The 16,480-nt window shown below is 36.1% G+C and overlaps 1 protein-coding gene across 1 annotated transcript in view; it reads left to right on the forward strand.

Annotated features, from left to right (window-relative positions):
• LOC104572907 (adhesion G protein-coupled receptor A3) overlaps positions 1–16,480 on the forward strand; it is a 242,508-nt gene that overhangs the window by 56,830 nt on the left and 169,198 nt on the right. The window lies entirely within an intron of this gene.

The following is a 16,480-nucleotide window of genomic DNA, read 5'->3' on the forward strand; positions in this document are numbered from 1 at the left end:
TAAACATGGTGCTTTAAAGTTCTCATTTCTGGTATAGCAAAGGCATATAGCATGAGAGCAGAGGAGGAATGGACAATGCTTATTTAGTGTTTTAGTGATTTTTGTGGGGATTCAGATTGTAGTAATAGCTTGTCTACCTGAGCCCTGCTATAAAGATTGGATAACACCGAATCAGAATATTGGATAACATGAACACAGAATATTTGAGATTGGAAGGAACCTCAGGAGATCATCTAGTCCAGCCCCCCGCTCAAGCAGAGATGCCCAGAGCACATGGCACAGGATCGCATCCAGGCAGATTTTGAGGATCTCCAGAGGAGGAGACACCACAACCTTCCTGGGCAGCCTGTTCCAGTGCTCTGTCACCCTCACAGTAAAGAAGGAAGAACTCTTCCTCACATGGAATTTCCTGTGTTTCAGCTTGTACCTGTTATCCCTTGTCTTGTCACTGGCCACCAATGAGAAGAGTTTGGTCCCATCCTCCCTATGTTCTCCCCTCAGGTACTTATATGTATTGGTCAAATTTCCTTTCAATCTTCTCTTCTCCAGACTAAACAGGCCCAGCTCTTAGTCTTTCCTTGTATGACAAATGCTCCAGTCCCTTAATCATCTTTGTCGCTCTACACTGGACCCGCTCTAGAAGCTTCATGCACCTTTTGTGCTGGGGAGCCCTGAACTGCACACAATACTACAGGTGTGGCCCCAGCAAAGCTGAGTAGAGGGGCAGGATCCCCTCCCTTGACCTCTTGGCAGTGCTTCTCCTGATGCAGGCCAGGATGCCATTGACCTTCTTGGCCATGAGGGCACATTTCTGAGTCATGGTTAGCTTGATCCCTGGGACGAGATAGGTCTTCTCTGAGTAGAGACACCATACGAGTCCAGGAGGCCACACTTATCTCTGTTCTGTGTTTTGCTTTAGAAACTGGGATGACTTAGTGGTAAAGAGCTCGTTAAGACTCTTCCTGATAGTTACTGGTTACCCGCTACTGATGTGCTGAGACAGTTGTGCCCAGTCTCTCTAGATACATATCCATGAGATTTTAATAGTATCAAAGACTGTCCATGTGCTTGTTCTCTTTTCTGTGCCTGGTCTTGTAAGCAGTGATTGAACATGACTGGTGGTGAGCTGTCACTACAAGCACAGCCTGCGTGCTCTGCTTGTGGTGGACCTCTTTCCCCCTGTACATGGAGTCATCCAGCACAGCAAACTGGTGTGTTGCTGTAATAAGGCAGCTGCTGGCACTCCAACTGTCCTTTCTTCTAGGGCCTGAGTGTTTTGTCCATCAACAATGAAAAATTGGGATAAATTGATGTTTGAAACTGATTATTGCTACTGCTAGGTACACAGGCCTGCAGCATGCTTCCTCTACAAGTGCCCAGTCTCTAAAAAAAGGGACACCAGGGACACATATCGTGTTTCTCTAAGCAGCATATTGGGCACATCCACTTTAAAATAGGGTGGGTGATGCACAGGAGCAGCATTTGTCATTTTAAGTATATGCTTGTCTCTAATCAAATCATATTCTTTCTGAAGTTCTGTAATATCTATTGAAGTAATGCTTAGAATTAAGGAAGCAAAAGCTGCGTTTGGTTTGGGATTGTGCTGTTCTGTGGAATCAAGATTAGGTGTCACCTAACACCTAACCAACTTGCAGGAGAGTCAACCTGGAATTGGTACTAATCTTCTAGAGACTATTTCAATTGCCTTGCAGCAATCTGAAAGTCAGGCAACATGAAGAAAACAAGAATCATTTTTTGGCTCCAACCTGCCTTTAGCTGTATTTGGGACAGAGATTTTTTCCCTAATCTTGTCATAATCTGTACCAGTGTGCAGAAATGAAAACATTTAATTTGTTCAGAAGTTTATTTTGCTGATCTTTGTATAAAGCTTGAACTGATAAGGCTTGGATTGGCCAAGATTTAGAGAAACTGGTACTTTGCATGAAGTTCCTGTATTTATCCCTTATCTGTAAAGGGAGAATAAACACATGGAGCTCAGCATGTCACAATACTGACCATAGCTAAACAGCATGACACCACATAGTAATGTATTATGCCAGCTGGAACTGCTGGCAGGCAACTTAATTCAGCCATCAAATTGTATCCGAGGTTAATAGTGGCAATAGCACCGGGCCGTGCAGCTGCTGCTGTCCATGGAAATTTGTCATATGTCAGTAGGTTGCCTTTTAAATGTTTTGAAATGTCAGAGTTTGGTGTGTGACAAACCTTCCTGAGTGCCTATTATGCCAGGTTGTTCACAGAATGTTTTACAAGGTACTGAAATATAATCCAGATTTTCAGTAAAGGCTTAATCTTCCAAGTGGGCCAACATACAGGAATGAGAATTTCCTTTTTGCAGACTTCATTTTCTTTTGCCTAGTGCATATTTGGCCACCCAAGAGATAAAGCAGTTACTGTATAAGTTATAAAAGTAGCTTCACTTACAGGTTTAAGGGGTTTTTCAATTTAATATTTATTTTTGTTACTATGGTCAACAGAAGGTTTTTGCACAGTGTATTCTGATTTTCTCACCTCATCAGACATTAAATGTACAAGCTGTCTGCGCTAAGGATATAAAGCTTGTGAAATCCTTCATTATAGTGTACAATACTTGTAATTCTAAACATTTGCAGCTCGGTGGGTGGCTTTAAATCTGTCTTTTGCTTTCTTGTTAGTTATAAGTCACAGCTACATTGATATTAACTTGTATGATATTAAGCCCTATATTTTGTTGTTCTTGCAGAAAGGTATTTGGATAGTTAACTGACCTAAATAGTTTCTCATCTGTGTATTTGCTCATATTACAGTGCAGTTTTATAAGGTGGAAATTTATTAAAATTTTAATAAGCTCCTCTCTTGAAAAGTAATAAATTCTGTGTGTGTTTTTTTTTTTTTTTTTTTTAAGCTGTATAGTTGTCAAGCTCTGAATTTAAGGAAATAAAATTAGGAATTTTTGAGCACTTGCTTAAATGCTCAAAACAATGAGTAAATGGCGTTCTTATGGTTATATTCCATAAATTTTGATTAGATGAACTTTAAGAATGTCTGGTTAAAACTTTGTTGCACATACACATTACCTGTAGTTAAAAGAATTTAATATTACTTAATTAACATACGCAATATGTGGGAATGTTCCTTTAATATATTTATAATAATGGCTCTAGGTATTTAGTAAGTTCTTGTATAGATTACCTCTAAAATGCACTCATCTACCATTCCCCTTTTCTGGCTTCCTAAAAGAAACAAGATTTCCATTGAGAAAGATTACTGTTCATTATGGTAATTATGTAGATAAAGCACTTTCCAGAAATACATACTCTCAACAGGGTATTTTTTGTTTTGTTTTGTTTTGTTTTTGCGAACACTTTATCTCAAGGAAACTCACCAAACTTTCTTTAATTGCACTTCTAGTCTAATTTACATCAGCTATTGTGGAAGATGTGCACTTGCAAGCAAAGCCAAAGAACCTCCTGAGAGGTTCTGCATGTCCTGAGAATAACTGAAGCAGCTGGGAAATGCTTGGGCAAGAACACGTTGGATAAATGAGTATTTATGAGTAAATTGTTTAAAATCTTGGTGGATTTATAATTGGAAAGGGGGAAATCAACCAGTATTACTACATATACTGAAGAAGTTACCAGGTTCAGATATATTTTGCACTTTAGGATCTTCCAGCCAGTGTCCTATTGTTTTACTAGTCAATCTCAATTTGGATGCAATAGAAACAGAATCTTTCCTAAATTAGGATAAAGGAAGAAATCTGCAAGGAGAACTTCAGACTTGAACATGTTAACAAATGAAGAATTACCCCTCCCATTTTTCTGCAAAGCCATTAAAAAAAGGTGGAGAAATGGAGCTTCTGCTAGGGAAAAAAAAAAAAAAAAAAACACTTCATCTTATTTATAACTCTTTTGTTTTAATGCTAAATATAGATACTGCTTAATTCCCTTGGGGAATATTTTTCTGTTCATACACTGAAGAACAGTGTAGCAATCCCATTAGTTTTGATTTGTATTAATGTTGTGAATCTCAAAATGCTTCAAACGTAGTTAAGTTTATAGAGATGATCTTGCTTATATAAGTTTACATATTATTTTTAATATTTTATGTGGGGAAACAGATTGATTTCTATGCTCATTTTCTCAATGTTATGAAATCTGTCATGTTCTTTTCCCTAAAGAAACAATTCTTTTGCTGTGTTGATGTATTTCCATCCCCTGAGAAAACTGCCTCTACTTTAAAAAAAAAAATAAAATAAAAAAAAAATAAATCTAAAAATCTACTTAGGGCAAATGATTAGTGCTTTGCAAAAAGCCTGTGTAGAATAAAAGACATCAAATATTCAAATGTTGCTCCAAGTTATACTCCTTGTTACTGTATTGAGACAGTATAATATTTTAGCCATCATGGTAAGATAATTGTGCACCCCAGTCACTGGACTATGTTTTATGTATAATGGAAACTGGTGCTTTTAACATAAAAGATACTCTGCTTCCAGGATTTTCAAAAAGTGCCAATCCAGACCAATCCCGTGAATATTTAAGTAGATGAGAAAATACTTCTTTATGCCCATTTTAACTATTTTCATGAGATTTTTGTCAATTAAACTCTTCTTTCATTCCTTTGGATTCTTGTGTGTTTTTGGGTGTTTTTTTTTTTTTTTTTTTTTTTTTTTTTTTTTTGCTGATCTCTGAAAATGCTCCTTTAAGCAAGGACAGATTTTGTTTATTCATTTTGTTTTTGTGCAACGTGTGCACAGAGTTCAGATAATATGTTTGGTGTGGAGCAAAGACTGAGCTAATAATGTGGGCCGGATCTCTGCAGAAACTGTGTCCTCAGAAATATGATTAGATCTGATAAACTTTCGGCAGAGTGACAGCCGAAAATAAACACACATCGAGATGAGTTCAGTACAGCATGTGTGCTGCTCTTTCTATCTGAAAGGCAGAGTTTTGGGAAGAATGGTGCAAAATCATCTGACTTGAAGGAATTACTGCTCTATATTAGCCTACACATTAACTTTCCTACTGTGTAGATTCTGTGTTCCCCTTGGCTCGGATTAGAGTGATTGTTCCCCACCTAGTGATCCACACAGGTCAGTTGGATGTTCATAACTAAGGCTAAGATGTGGTAACCTGCTAACACTCACCTTTTCTTAGAAGCGATGTTACTTGACAGCCTTTCCTTGGGACACACTGTAGTGAATGCTTGCTCAAGAAATCTCAGATAGAAATAAAATTATGCTTGATCTCTAAAATATTTCATATTTTGCCTATCTCGTTTTTCATGTAAAATGGAATTTCTAGTGTTTTCATAAGCTTTTATTCAGTTTGTAGATTTTACTGCTAATGATCTGAATCAAGGTTGAAACTTAAGTGTAATGATTTAAGGGTTGCTGTTTCCTTCATTATAGCAGCTGATTAATTCAAGATAACCATCATCTTCAATATTCCTTATGGTCTATAGTTTTTTAACTTGGTTGACCCAAGGCTGATGAGGAGAGCAGGTTGATTACTAGTCAAGGAGCAGAATTGTGGGATTTTGTGTATGTGTGTGCTTGCCTGTGCATGTGTGTTACACTTGTAGCATGTAGCGTGTAAAAGAGTATACACACAGCAGTGAAGCAGTGAAATGGTAGAGGTGCGTGACTAAGTGCTCTCTTAAAAAGCTACTCTGAGTCAGTGAGAAATACATTTAATGGGAAGAGACCTTAGAGTGGTGCTCATCATGTCAGTGCACACTTGAGTGCTCTGATGGCAGCTATCATTGTATCTGTATGTTTATAATTGCTTTAACAGTCTTATTTTTTGTCATTCACCAACACAGTCATCTAGAGCTACTTAGTATGTCATGTTTCTCACTGTGGCAAGACAAATTTTGTATTTTTAGCAAGAGGTTGGGTTTACATGGAATGTGTATACAAATATACATAGAAGGTATATCCAAATTTCATATTTTTAATAGGAAGGTAGGAATGCATAGCATGTTAATGAAGAAAGTGTGAAGGAAAAAGTCTCTATAGTTCAGAAAATGCAAAATGTCACAAAAGATCTCTTAGACTGATTCGTATTTACTGACATTAATCACTTAATGTGGACTTTGTACACCAGTCCCTTATAACAGCAGATATAAATAGATGATGCTCACTTTATGACAATATAGAATATTTCAGACTGATCCCAAAGCAGCCTTTAAGGTAATATTCTGAGCTAGTAATATGTAGGTGTTCTAAAAGTGTCTGATCAAGATCACTCTGGGGGTTTGAATATACCTCTAAACGGGCTTATTTATTTGTAACTATAAAATATTTGCAGGTCTAGAGGTACTGGAAGGCAATACAAGCAGACATAGACTGAAAGGCTGTTTATACCCAAACTGCCCTACTGCTAACAGATAGTGGCTATTTTAGAGTAGCTTTCTACAAGGATATATTTTCTTTGTATTTGTTTGGAAGAGACTTTCAAGTCACAAGCAATCATTTTAATGTCTTTCATCTTCTTGTTTTCTTTTTTTAATATTCAAGTTACCTTCCTATCTTGATTTGGGCTGCATGGTTTTTTGAGCCTATTGTTTACTCTCCATTTATCAGTCCGTATTATTTGCTGCTTCTGCTATTTTAGTATAATTGCTTGAATTCTCATCTTTTTCACCATGCTTCAGACTTTGTCATCACACTGATTTAACTCATTAACAGTTGACAGCCTGATTCTGAGTAATTTTGCTTCCCTCCCCAAACATATTGCTATTTCTGCAACTCCTCCTTTGCTCCCAGCCCACTCCTCTTTTTGACATTTGCAGTTAACATTCACTTTTTGTAATTCTTTTATACCTGTATGTTTCCAGACAAACTGAATGGCAGTTGCTAGTTAGCTCATTTGTAGCCTTCCCTATGAGAGTTTTAAATGTTTTATGCATCACAGCTTTAGCAGCCTTCGGGTAACATGAAAATGTAGAACTATAGAAGCAGTTTATGTAATTTATATTTGTTGCTTTTCTAAAATTTTGACTAATTACAAGTTGTTCCACCCACATATATTTTCATCCATTCCACACATCTGAAAATTATTATTTATAACTTGCCACTGAATGTGCTTATGTCTAAACAAAAAACAAAACAAACAAAAATTGGAAATTCGCTCCTCTTATAAATACAGCAGAGGTAAAAAGGTCAAGAGTAAGGACAGTGTTGCTTCCTGCACTGAATACCATGGATGTCTTGGATTTGTCTGTCACGTTCAGCCATAGCTGAATCTCTTTACCAGCCTCTGATTCTGAATCACTGTTATTGTAGCGTCTTCAATGTGCCAGTTAGCTTGGTGCATTGAGGCTATTTACAGAAGACCAAGAAATATTCTTTATAATATTTTAGCAACTTTTTTATATTGAAAAGCCTGGCCTAAACTAATTGTTACGCTATTAAATCATACCTTAGGATAGAAGATTATGTCCACATCAAAACACAGAAACAGCATGCAGGTAGAAAACAATATTAATAAAAATGTGTAAATGCCTGCGAACAGGCTTGTAGACAATACTAGAATGATAGGTTAGATGTGCCACGTATCCACTCTTTATTTGTCTGCTAAAAGTTTTGTGATGAACTTGGTAATTATTTAAATATATTTATAAAGACAATTTAGGAAATATGTTTATAAAAATGACTTAGGATCAGTGCTTTATAGAATACTATGTTTTGTTTTGTATTAATATTTTTGTATTTGTGATGTGATCCTGTTTAAAAACAAAATACCAAACCAAACAACTCTAATGTCCGTGACTAAAAGTAGTACTTAAAGGCAACAATTCATTTGGAGCTCAGCTAATGTGATTAAGGCATAAAAAAAAAATCTATTAAATTATCTTTGCTACTAAGTAATAGACATGGTTTGATTAGCCAGAACTGAGAACATCTGTACAAATTGTGGAGGTCTGCGGGATGTGACCCTGTCTTTCATGCAAGCCTACAAAAATGTCTGCAACCACAATACTTCAAATACTTTAGGTACTTTTTCATTAGTTTTACTGAGGAAAACACTCACCAAATATTCAGTGAATGTATATCAAACTTGCTATGTAAATTTTCAGCTTTTCATTGTGGAAGAACCCATTCAGCTCTTCAAAATTCAGCAGAACTGAGTGGCAGTGCAGGAGGCAGGAATAACTGTTCTCATTTCCTGGTGTGGATCTTAGTTTCAGCTGATTGCTTCCTGCAAGTTTTGCAGGATTTTACTCTTCAGTTGTTAACTGTTACTCATCTAGGATGATGCTGATGTACCTCCCTATCATGCAATATTCTAGAAGAGAAGTGCAAACCTTAAACTACGCTTCCCCATGCAGAACTACCCAAAGGAGCCGCAGAGAAAACCACTTTTCAGTCATGAAACCTTGCTAAGGTTGTGGACGCAATAGGATGACTATGGTTGCTTAGCTCAAAGATGAAAAGTTGACAATTAAGACATTTTGATATGTCACTTTTATAGTTTCTTGTCAATCAATATTTAGTCTCTTCTAACTAGCTCAGTTTAGAATATATTGTGATATTGCCAGTATCTTCGACCGGAAAAGTCTGCTGCTTCACTATTTGTGCAAACCTTTGATGCGTGTAGAGGATTTTACTCCTCTCCTTAATGCTGGTGGTGGTGAGGGCTGAGGGGATTGTATAGAGAAAAGCTACACAGCTTTGTGTGATTAGAAAAATAGCTACTGTCTTTTGATCCCTGGCCTAGTAATGCTGCAGAGAACAGTCACTGCACGCATACAAGTGTGCCATGTAAAAGGCTTATTGATTAAAGTAGAAATAGATCGAGTCTCCTTCCTTTTCCGTTTTGGTTGATTGGAAAGAAACAATGAAAGTTGCCTTTATGCCAGTAGGTTTATTTTAATTGGATCAATTTAATCAGTGTAAAAGTGGATTCAGTTAATGGTGACAGTCTCTCACTCTCAGTGGAGGGCCAATTTCTGCCAGAGAAGACAGCAGTATAGAATTTACAGCATCTCTGCACCTTTTCTAGAATAAAAAAAGGTATATGTAGTTGATCACATTTTCTATGTATTTGTATACTGTTGGATTTTTTTTTACTCAGTCTTTTTAAGCAGTAATTTTAAATACTTGAAAAATAAAAGGTCATGTTGTCCCTTCATAGTGGTTTGATTAACTGGCCTCTAGCAATTTGTTTCCTGGACATTGCTGCTGCCCGATTGAGGCACTGAACCTTACTCTTTCCAATAAAAACATCTGAATTAAACAAAGATCACTTGCTGCCCTTTAATTACTGTGATGAGCTTCTTTACTTGTCCTTTTAGGTCACCATAAAAAATGCTACAGGGCTGCTGTTTAAATGCACGTGTTTGCTCTTATACAGTGAGGCATGAGAGCTTTTTGATTTTGAGATGTCTGCAAGGACAAATACTTGAAAAGACTCTCTGAATTTTTTAAGAGTTTTTGAGCTGGGTAGTATATCAACTATACCATGTATCTGTAGATCCCGGATCTGAAAACTTGTGTTTTTGCTTCTTTTTTGTTTTATATAAGATGTGATTCGATTGAGAACATTCATAAAGTGTTTTCAGGAGTGTCAGCTAGTAGGTAAGCCTACTGTCATCATACTGAACTGCTGTCAGGCTGCTGGTTAATCATTTCTCACTTTAAGCAAGTATTTACAAATCTAAACAATATTTTATTTATTTTCCATTGTTATGGTTTCATTTAGATTCAATAACAGCTTCCATGGCATATCCAAATGCGTTATAGGGCTTTATCAGAGAGAAACAGATTTTGGCAGATGCTTATCTAGCAATTCTTTCCCTCTATATTCTGTTACCCAGCAAGTTAGATCTACTCAGTTTCATGTTAAACTATAAATAGTCTGCAATGAAGTTTTTGATAGATTATAAACAAACTTGCAAATTATAAATTTTGTAATAACTTTGGAGACTTAAAATAAATTCAGTGCTATACTCCTGCTGCTCGAAAAAATGCTAGAGAATCTACTGTGAGGTATTACCACAGTTTTCTTTAACCAAAAACAAACTAACAGACAAACAAAAAACCTCTTCCTCCTCCTCCTCATCTCTTCCTCCTCCTCCTCATCTCTTCCTCCTCCTCCTCATCTCTTCCTCCTCCTCCTCATCTCTTCCTCCTCCTCCTCATCTCTTCCTCCTCCTCCTCATCTCTTCCTCCTCCTCCTCATCTGTTGTCATGAGCATCCACCGCTGCCCAGGGCTGGCTAGAGGATTCCTGGCTGGATTTGTAGTGTCCACCTTCACACGTGACTGCGTGGGAAGGCTGAGTGCTCCTCAAGGCTGGGAGAGCAGCTGTGCCAGGCACATGCCATTGGGCCATTGGAGGTTGAACCAAGAGTGCCATAGCAGTAGCAAGGCTCTCCCTGACAAATCTAATAATATCTTTTGGAAAACTGTGACTGATGTGCCAAATGCAATATACTGTAAATATGAGATTCCAGCTACTCCATCCTCTTCCATTTTGCAAATGTCCCTGTTACTCATGAAGAGAATGAAAATAAATGAAAATAGAGTGAAAGAAATTGCAGTTCTAAAGGAGCACATTCATCTGAAAGCAGCAGGCTTGACTGTTCAAGAAAGAAACATAAATAAATGATCTATAATGAACAACTATGCAAAAATAATGCTATCGTTTTAGAAGTTTTCCATACTCTGCACAGTTGGGGATTTGTTTTTTTTTCCATTTTCATGCTGAAATGAACAATTATCAGATTTGATACAATGTTTTAAATGCAGTTGACAGTTTGTCTGGCCCACTTCATAGAAAACTCATACGTCATTAATATGGGATTTTCATGCACTTGGAAAAATGCATCGTGCGTTTTTCCAGCAGAAGGCAAACTCTTTAGTATGTACAATATGTTCATTAAATACGTTTCCTGGTTTATACAAGTGCTCATATCTCCATTATTCATTCAGACAGAAACTAATAGAAAATGTGGTACATCTCCTGTAGCACACCAAACTAAACAAATAAACAAACAAAATATAATTTTCCTGAAGAAAAATTAAATTCTGTTCACTTAAAAAGTTATGACACATTTTTGATGTTTGAAATGTCCTCTAATTTTTGATGCAAGTTAGTGACGTTAGTCCCACATATGTTTCAGAAACTGAGGTTTGTTATTTTGCAATTGAAACGATTTTTTTTCTTTTTAAAAATATAAATAAATTGAAACTTTTGGGGCAGAGACTTCTTGGACGTTTGGGAGAGGAGAGGTGTTGGGAATGACAGGGGTTTGCTCACTCTTTGCAGTGCGTGAGATAAGTGACTTGGAGCTGTTTCCTGTTCGGTGTCCAAACTGGTCTGACGCAGGTAGCTTTTATTTATACATACAAAAAGCAAAACATCTGATGATTCAAACTGATGAGCTATTTGTCTAGGACATGGGGAAGTACCAGATTCAAGTGTTTCTCTGTATTAAGCAAAGATGGGTCTTCCCTATGCCAAGGCATGCTCTGCCTGCTGGGCTGTCAGCTGGACTTTACGCCTTTTTTTTTTTTTTTTCTTCTTCTTCTTCTTCTTCTTCTTCCCCAAAACCATTGGATTTCTTTCTCACACAGAAAGAGAAAATAATACCAAGCCTGCAGTTCTCATGAAATAACAATGTTTTTTTTGACCTTTCCTGTTATTACCGAGTTTCTCTAGCGCTACCCTAAAACCTTTCTTTAATACATGCCTACAGGGATATGATTTTTATTACAATAGGGACACTTGGTTTCATACTCACAGAAACACTGGAATGCTATTTTTTGAGATATTCCTTTAAGTCTTTGGGGAGTAATGGGATTTTGATCTTTCTGCACAACTGTAGAAAGATGCCTGTCTTTTTGAGGGAGATTTCTCCATCCCACTTGTAGGAAGTACTGCTGTAGTCTCTGTATGTTAGAATTTGTTCTGGGAAGATCTGAAAAGGTCCAAGTGACTGAGGCAGCAGAGTAGAGTTCCTGGATGCAGGGGAAAATCCGCAGGGAACCAGCTCATAAGGGTACTGCATCCCAAAGACTGTGCGGATCACGTGCATCCACTCTGTCACTGGAAGTCTCTTACACTTGTTAAAGCATACTTCCTTTAAAGTACAAGGGAATATATGAGCTTTCTTGAAAAATCTCTTTTCAGAAAGCCGTACATTATCTCTGGGCATGGATTTCTCACTTTTTTTTTTTTTTTTTCTCCTCTCCCGTTTTAGGGGATATAACCAGGTAAGTGGAGAGACTCATTGTGAAATGCAGCTTTAAAATAACACTCCATTTTGTCGTTCCATTATGCATATCTGCTGTCAATAGTTTATTTTTTTAATGTGAGTTTCTTAAAAGTTTGGAAGAAGTTTTCAAAATCCTGATACTTTAATGGAGGTTGTAGATGAAATATAATCCTCATCTATTCATAACCAGTCAGAAATAAACAATTTTTTCAAGCCATTAGAGCATGCAGAGAGAAAGTTCATGAACCAATCATTTGGGACTTTTGGCAGACCATACGGAACTTTTCTAACAGCTATTTATAAGGTCCTAATGTGTTTATTTTCACAATAAATCTGACTTATTGCTGAATGTGTTGGTTTCATAGTAAAATAAACACTGAAGATTACAAACATAACCTTTTGTAAAATCTTCTGAAAGTCCAAAGCTTAATTTAATAAATGTGGTGCCCTCTATATTGCCTGGGAAATGAATGCCAGCTCCGAAGGGAGAGGGCCCAAGCTTATTGCTTCGAATTACAAAATCAATTATCACCTATTTACATTATATGAGGAACATGTGACTCAATTAAGAATAACTTGATAGATGTAAGTACTAACAAGAGATAAATGATGGAAGGTTTGTGCTGTTGTTGAAGGATTGTATGGAAAAAATACGTTTAGAATGATTATAGTATATAAACTATTTCATTTAAAGATTGTTTAAATTTGTTTGGCTTAATTTTGTAGTTTACTAAGATACGTAAGACCACTAGGCAGTTTCAAAGTGCTCTGAGTGCATTTGCACATAGCTTTCAGTGGTTTACTTGGAAGAATTAAAATCAGTATACCCTAAATCATAATATTTGTGTAATTGCTCCAGTATCATGCCACTTGCCAGGAACAGAGATGAATGTCCTGCTCTACTAAAGGTAATAGTCCTATTAGCCATATTTTTGAATCAGTTTGTCAGCTCAGTTGTATTATAAAATTTTCAGGAAACGCAATTAAAGAATAAGCAATCTATAAAAGAAACTTCTCATTTTATCTTGTATACTCAGAAATTGTGCCTGTTGGGTATGTGGACACTTCATTAGGTGTATAATTCCTGATTCTTTTAGTGAATCTTACTAAGCTCTTGACCTCAGTGATATGTTGCTGTAATAAGACTGCAGGTTAATTACATATTGTGTTAAAGCACTTCCTTCTGACAGCTGTGAGCGCTCTGTTTTGAACCTCATTAGGTCCCCTCTTGTTCTTGCCATGTTGAAATGTATCACTACCAGCTATCAAAGAGACTTTCATGTAGGATTCACAATTTTATATGTCCGTTACTAAATGGAATCGATCTTTTTGTAGTGAAATCCCTTTCTATTTCCACCAAATGCTTTGGCTTTCACATAATGAAAAGTTACTTTATGTAAGTTTTGTTCCGCTTCTTATATGTCCAATTCTGTCGGTGGGAAATGGGCTTCATTATGCTTTGGTGTAATGCTGAGCATCCCGTGGCAGAGACTGCTTTATATAGCATAACATTGTTTCAATATATCATTTATTTTCAAAAGAACTTGAAACGTGGCCATAGAATGTGCTTTATGTGCATGCTTTGTTCTGAGATAGAAGCCTGCAGGATCTCAAACAATTAAAAAGAAGTTGTCATTCCAGTTGCTGAAACGCTAGCGCTTTAGGGATAGCTTGGGAACGGCTCCAAGAGACATGGCTGGGAGGGTGGACCTGGATAGCAGATTGTTTTTAAGAAAACATCCTTCTGAGTGATTTTATGTAAAAGAAGAAAGAGACCATTGAAAACCTTTTAGAATGCTTTGTATTTTTGGAAATGGTTTTTCAAGTTTAGAAAAAAAAAAAATGAACCAGCTGGCCGAAGAATCTTAATACACTACACAGTAGTGATCTGTTTTCTGGGTTATATTATCAACATTTATAAATGCCAGAAAAGTTGGTCTATGCCAGGTTATTCTTTGCAGAAATGGGACAAGCCTTTTTGCTACTGGGAAAGCTGCAAGTTTCTGATATTTCCTCCAGTAATTACTCTTCTGTGGAGATTTTTATGAATATTTTGTCTTCCCAGTAAGTTATTTTAGCCATATTTTTGATTAGTTGAAAGCAGAAAGAGGTTATGACAATAAACATGTTCATCACATTTCCCATTTTTTCTGAAAGTAATTAAAACTTTACTGGCAAGAGCTCACACTGTAGTAGCCCATAAATCTTGCATAGATCCTTAAACAGTGATCTTATAAATAAATCAGGTAAGTAAGAATGAGCAGATTGGCTGCGAAAAATTTTTAATATCACTATTATAAAAGTCTGTATCTAGGCAAATGTTCACAATTTATGGCATTAGCTTAAAATGAACACTACATTAGATCAATCTGGGTAATTTTAATTTGTTTAAATTTTGTTTTAAAAATCTGTTTCCCCTATTACTTTCTCTTGTGTTTCTAATACGTGAAAGAGAACTACTACTTTGTCAGTAACCTTGGTGAGAAACCAAAAGTCCTATGAACTTTCCTGTTCTGATTTCCTTAAGGCAGGGAACATAAGCATCTGTGGTTGATCCCACAAACAACTGTATATGAGCGAGCTTCTGTCCAGTCAATCTATATGTATACGGAGAACAAGAAAAATATGTTAGCATAGTACAAAGGAGCAGCATGTCTGATTGCGACCTTCCAGATTCTTCTGTAAGATAAATATAAATGAGCATTTTTTTTTCCTGGAAATGAGTCACTGAGCCAAAAACATACAAAGCATAAGAATATTTCCAGTTCAAAAACTTATTGATGAAAATTCTGGAATTTCTCTGTGTTTTATTTAATGTAAAAGTAGTTCTGATTTATCAGTTTAGGAAAATGTAGCAATGTTTATTTGTGTCTAGCTCTGTGACTTTAAATGGATAAAGCTGTAAAGGTAAGACCAGTACTACTCTAACCTATCAGCAAATCAAGAACAATGTTTTACTTTAAAATTCTAACTTATTTGCAGTATTATACCTCCCTAAACAAACAAACAAACAAACAAAACATGTTGAAGAAACAGGCAAATTCCAAAGTGAGGAATAAATCCAAGGTATAAATGTGTGTTTGTTTTTCTTATTATTTTCCCCAATATCCTGATAAAAGTCAGACAGTTTAAATTCTGTACTGAAATTCTTGCCCAATTCAACTTGTACTCTCCTAGAATCTACTGGAGTGTGGAAATCATCCTGTTTGTTGCACTTTGCGCTTGCAGGTTTTATGTCAGGGAGTGCTTTCCATCTGTCTATATGTTGTTGTTTTGGATTAGGCACCTGTCATAGATTCACAGTTGAAATTACTATTTAGAATTAGCTCTACTTTTCATGAGACTAGAGTGTCCTTTAAAAAGGAAGAAAAAAAAAAAGCCCTCACTTATCTACTTTTTCAACACTCACAATTGTTTAATATCAGCAGTCAACAATTCAGCACTTAAAAGCAATAAAATGAATAGTTAAATACGCCATAAACCTTATAGTTCATACATATTAAACAAGTGTATTATCATCAATTATGGAGAAATATGTTCACAGTTGCAAGTAAAACTGCTAAATTTGTCTGATGATGATGACGTCGGCTGGGTTTCAACTTTCAAATTTTGACTTTGGTATCCACAAAGGCTTTTTGAGGCCTGAATAGGAATATTTCCATTAGCAGTTTCATCAGTTGATAGTACTTGTTTCGAAAAATCATTTACATTTTAAGTTCTTTGGAGAAAAAAAAAATAGTAGTAAGATGTTGCCAGAAATAAAGGAAGATACAGCAAATGTACCGGTGAAGAGAATTTGAGCCTGCACCAGAGGTTAGTATGTTACTAACACATTTGTAAACGTTTATTTTTATTTCAGAATGCAGGGGGAAAGTTTGTTTTGTGGTTTCCAATTAGAAATAAGCTTGTTGTTTTGTTATTTTTTTTATATATATACGCACATACATATATATATATATAAAATTTAATAGCATATATTTGCATATGCTTTTTTATTATGCTGACAAATTCTTTTTTTTTTTTTTTTTTTTTTTACTGTTTTGCTTACAGGGTGAGCTTTTTTCTTTAAAAAGTCAACTAGTTGAAGTAATAGGTAGTGTTCCTTTTATTTCATATAGTACTTGGCAATAGGGGCCAAGCTGACTTTCATCAAGTCAATGTCTGTGTCTCAGAACATACCTGCTCAAAAAGAAGAGGTAGTAGTTGAAGGGAGTGAAGAAATCCAGTCCTGTAGGTTGCTCTAGTCAAATCAG

This window comes from Tinamus guttatus, unplaced genomic scaffold (genome assembly GCF_059628265.1).
Source record: "Tinamus guttatus ecotype Peru unplaced genomic scaffold, ASM5962826v1 Tinamus_guttatus_pri_ptg000314l, whole genome shotgun sequence".
Classification (NCBI taxonomy): domain Eukaryota; kingdom Metazoa; phylum Chordata; class Aves; order Tinamiformes; family Tinamidae; genus Tinamus; species Tinamus guttatus.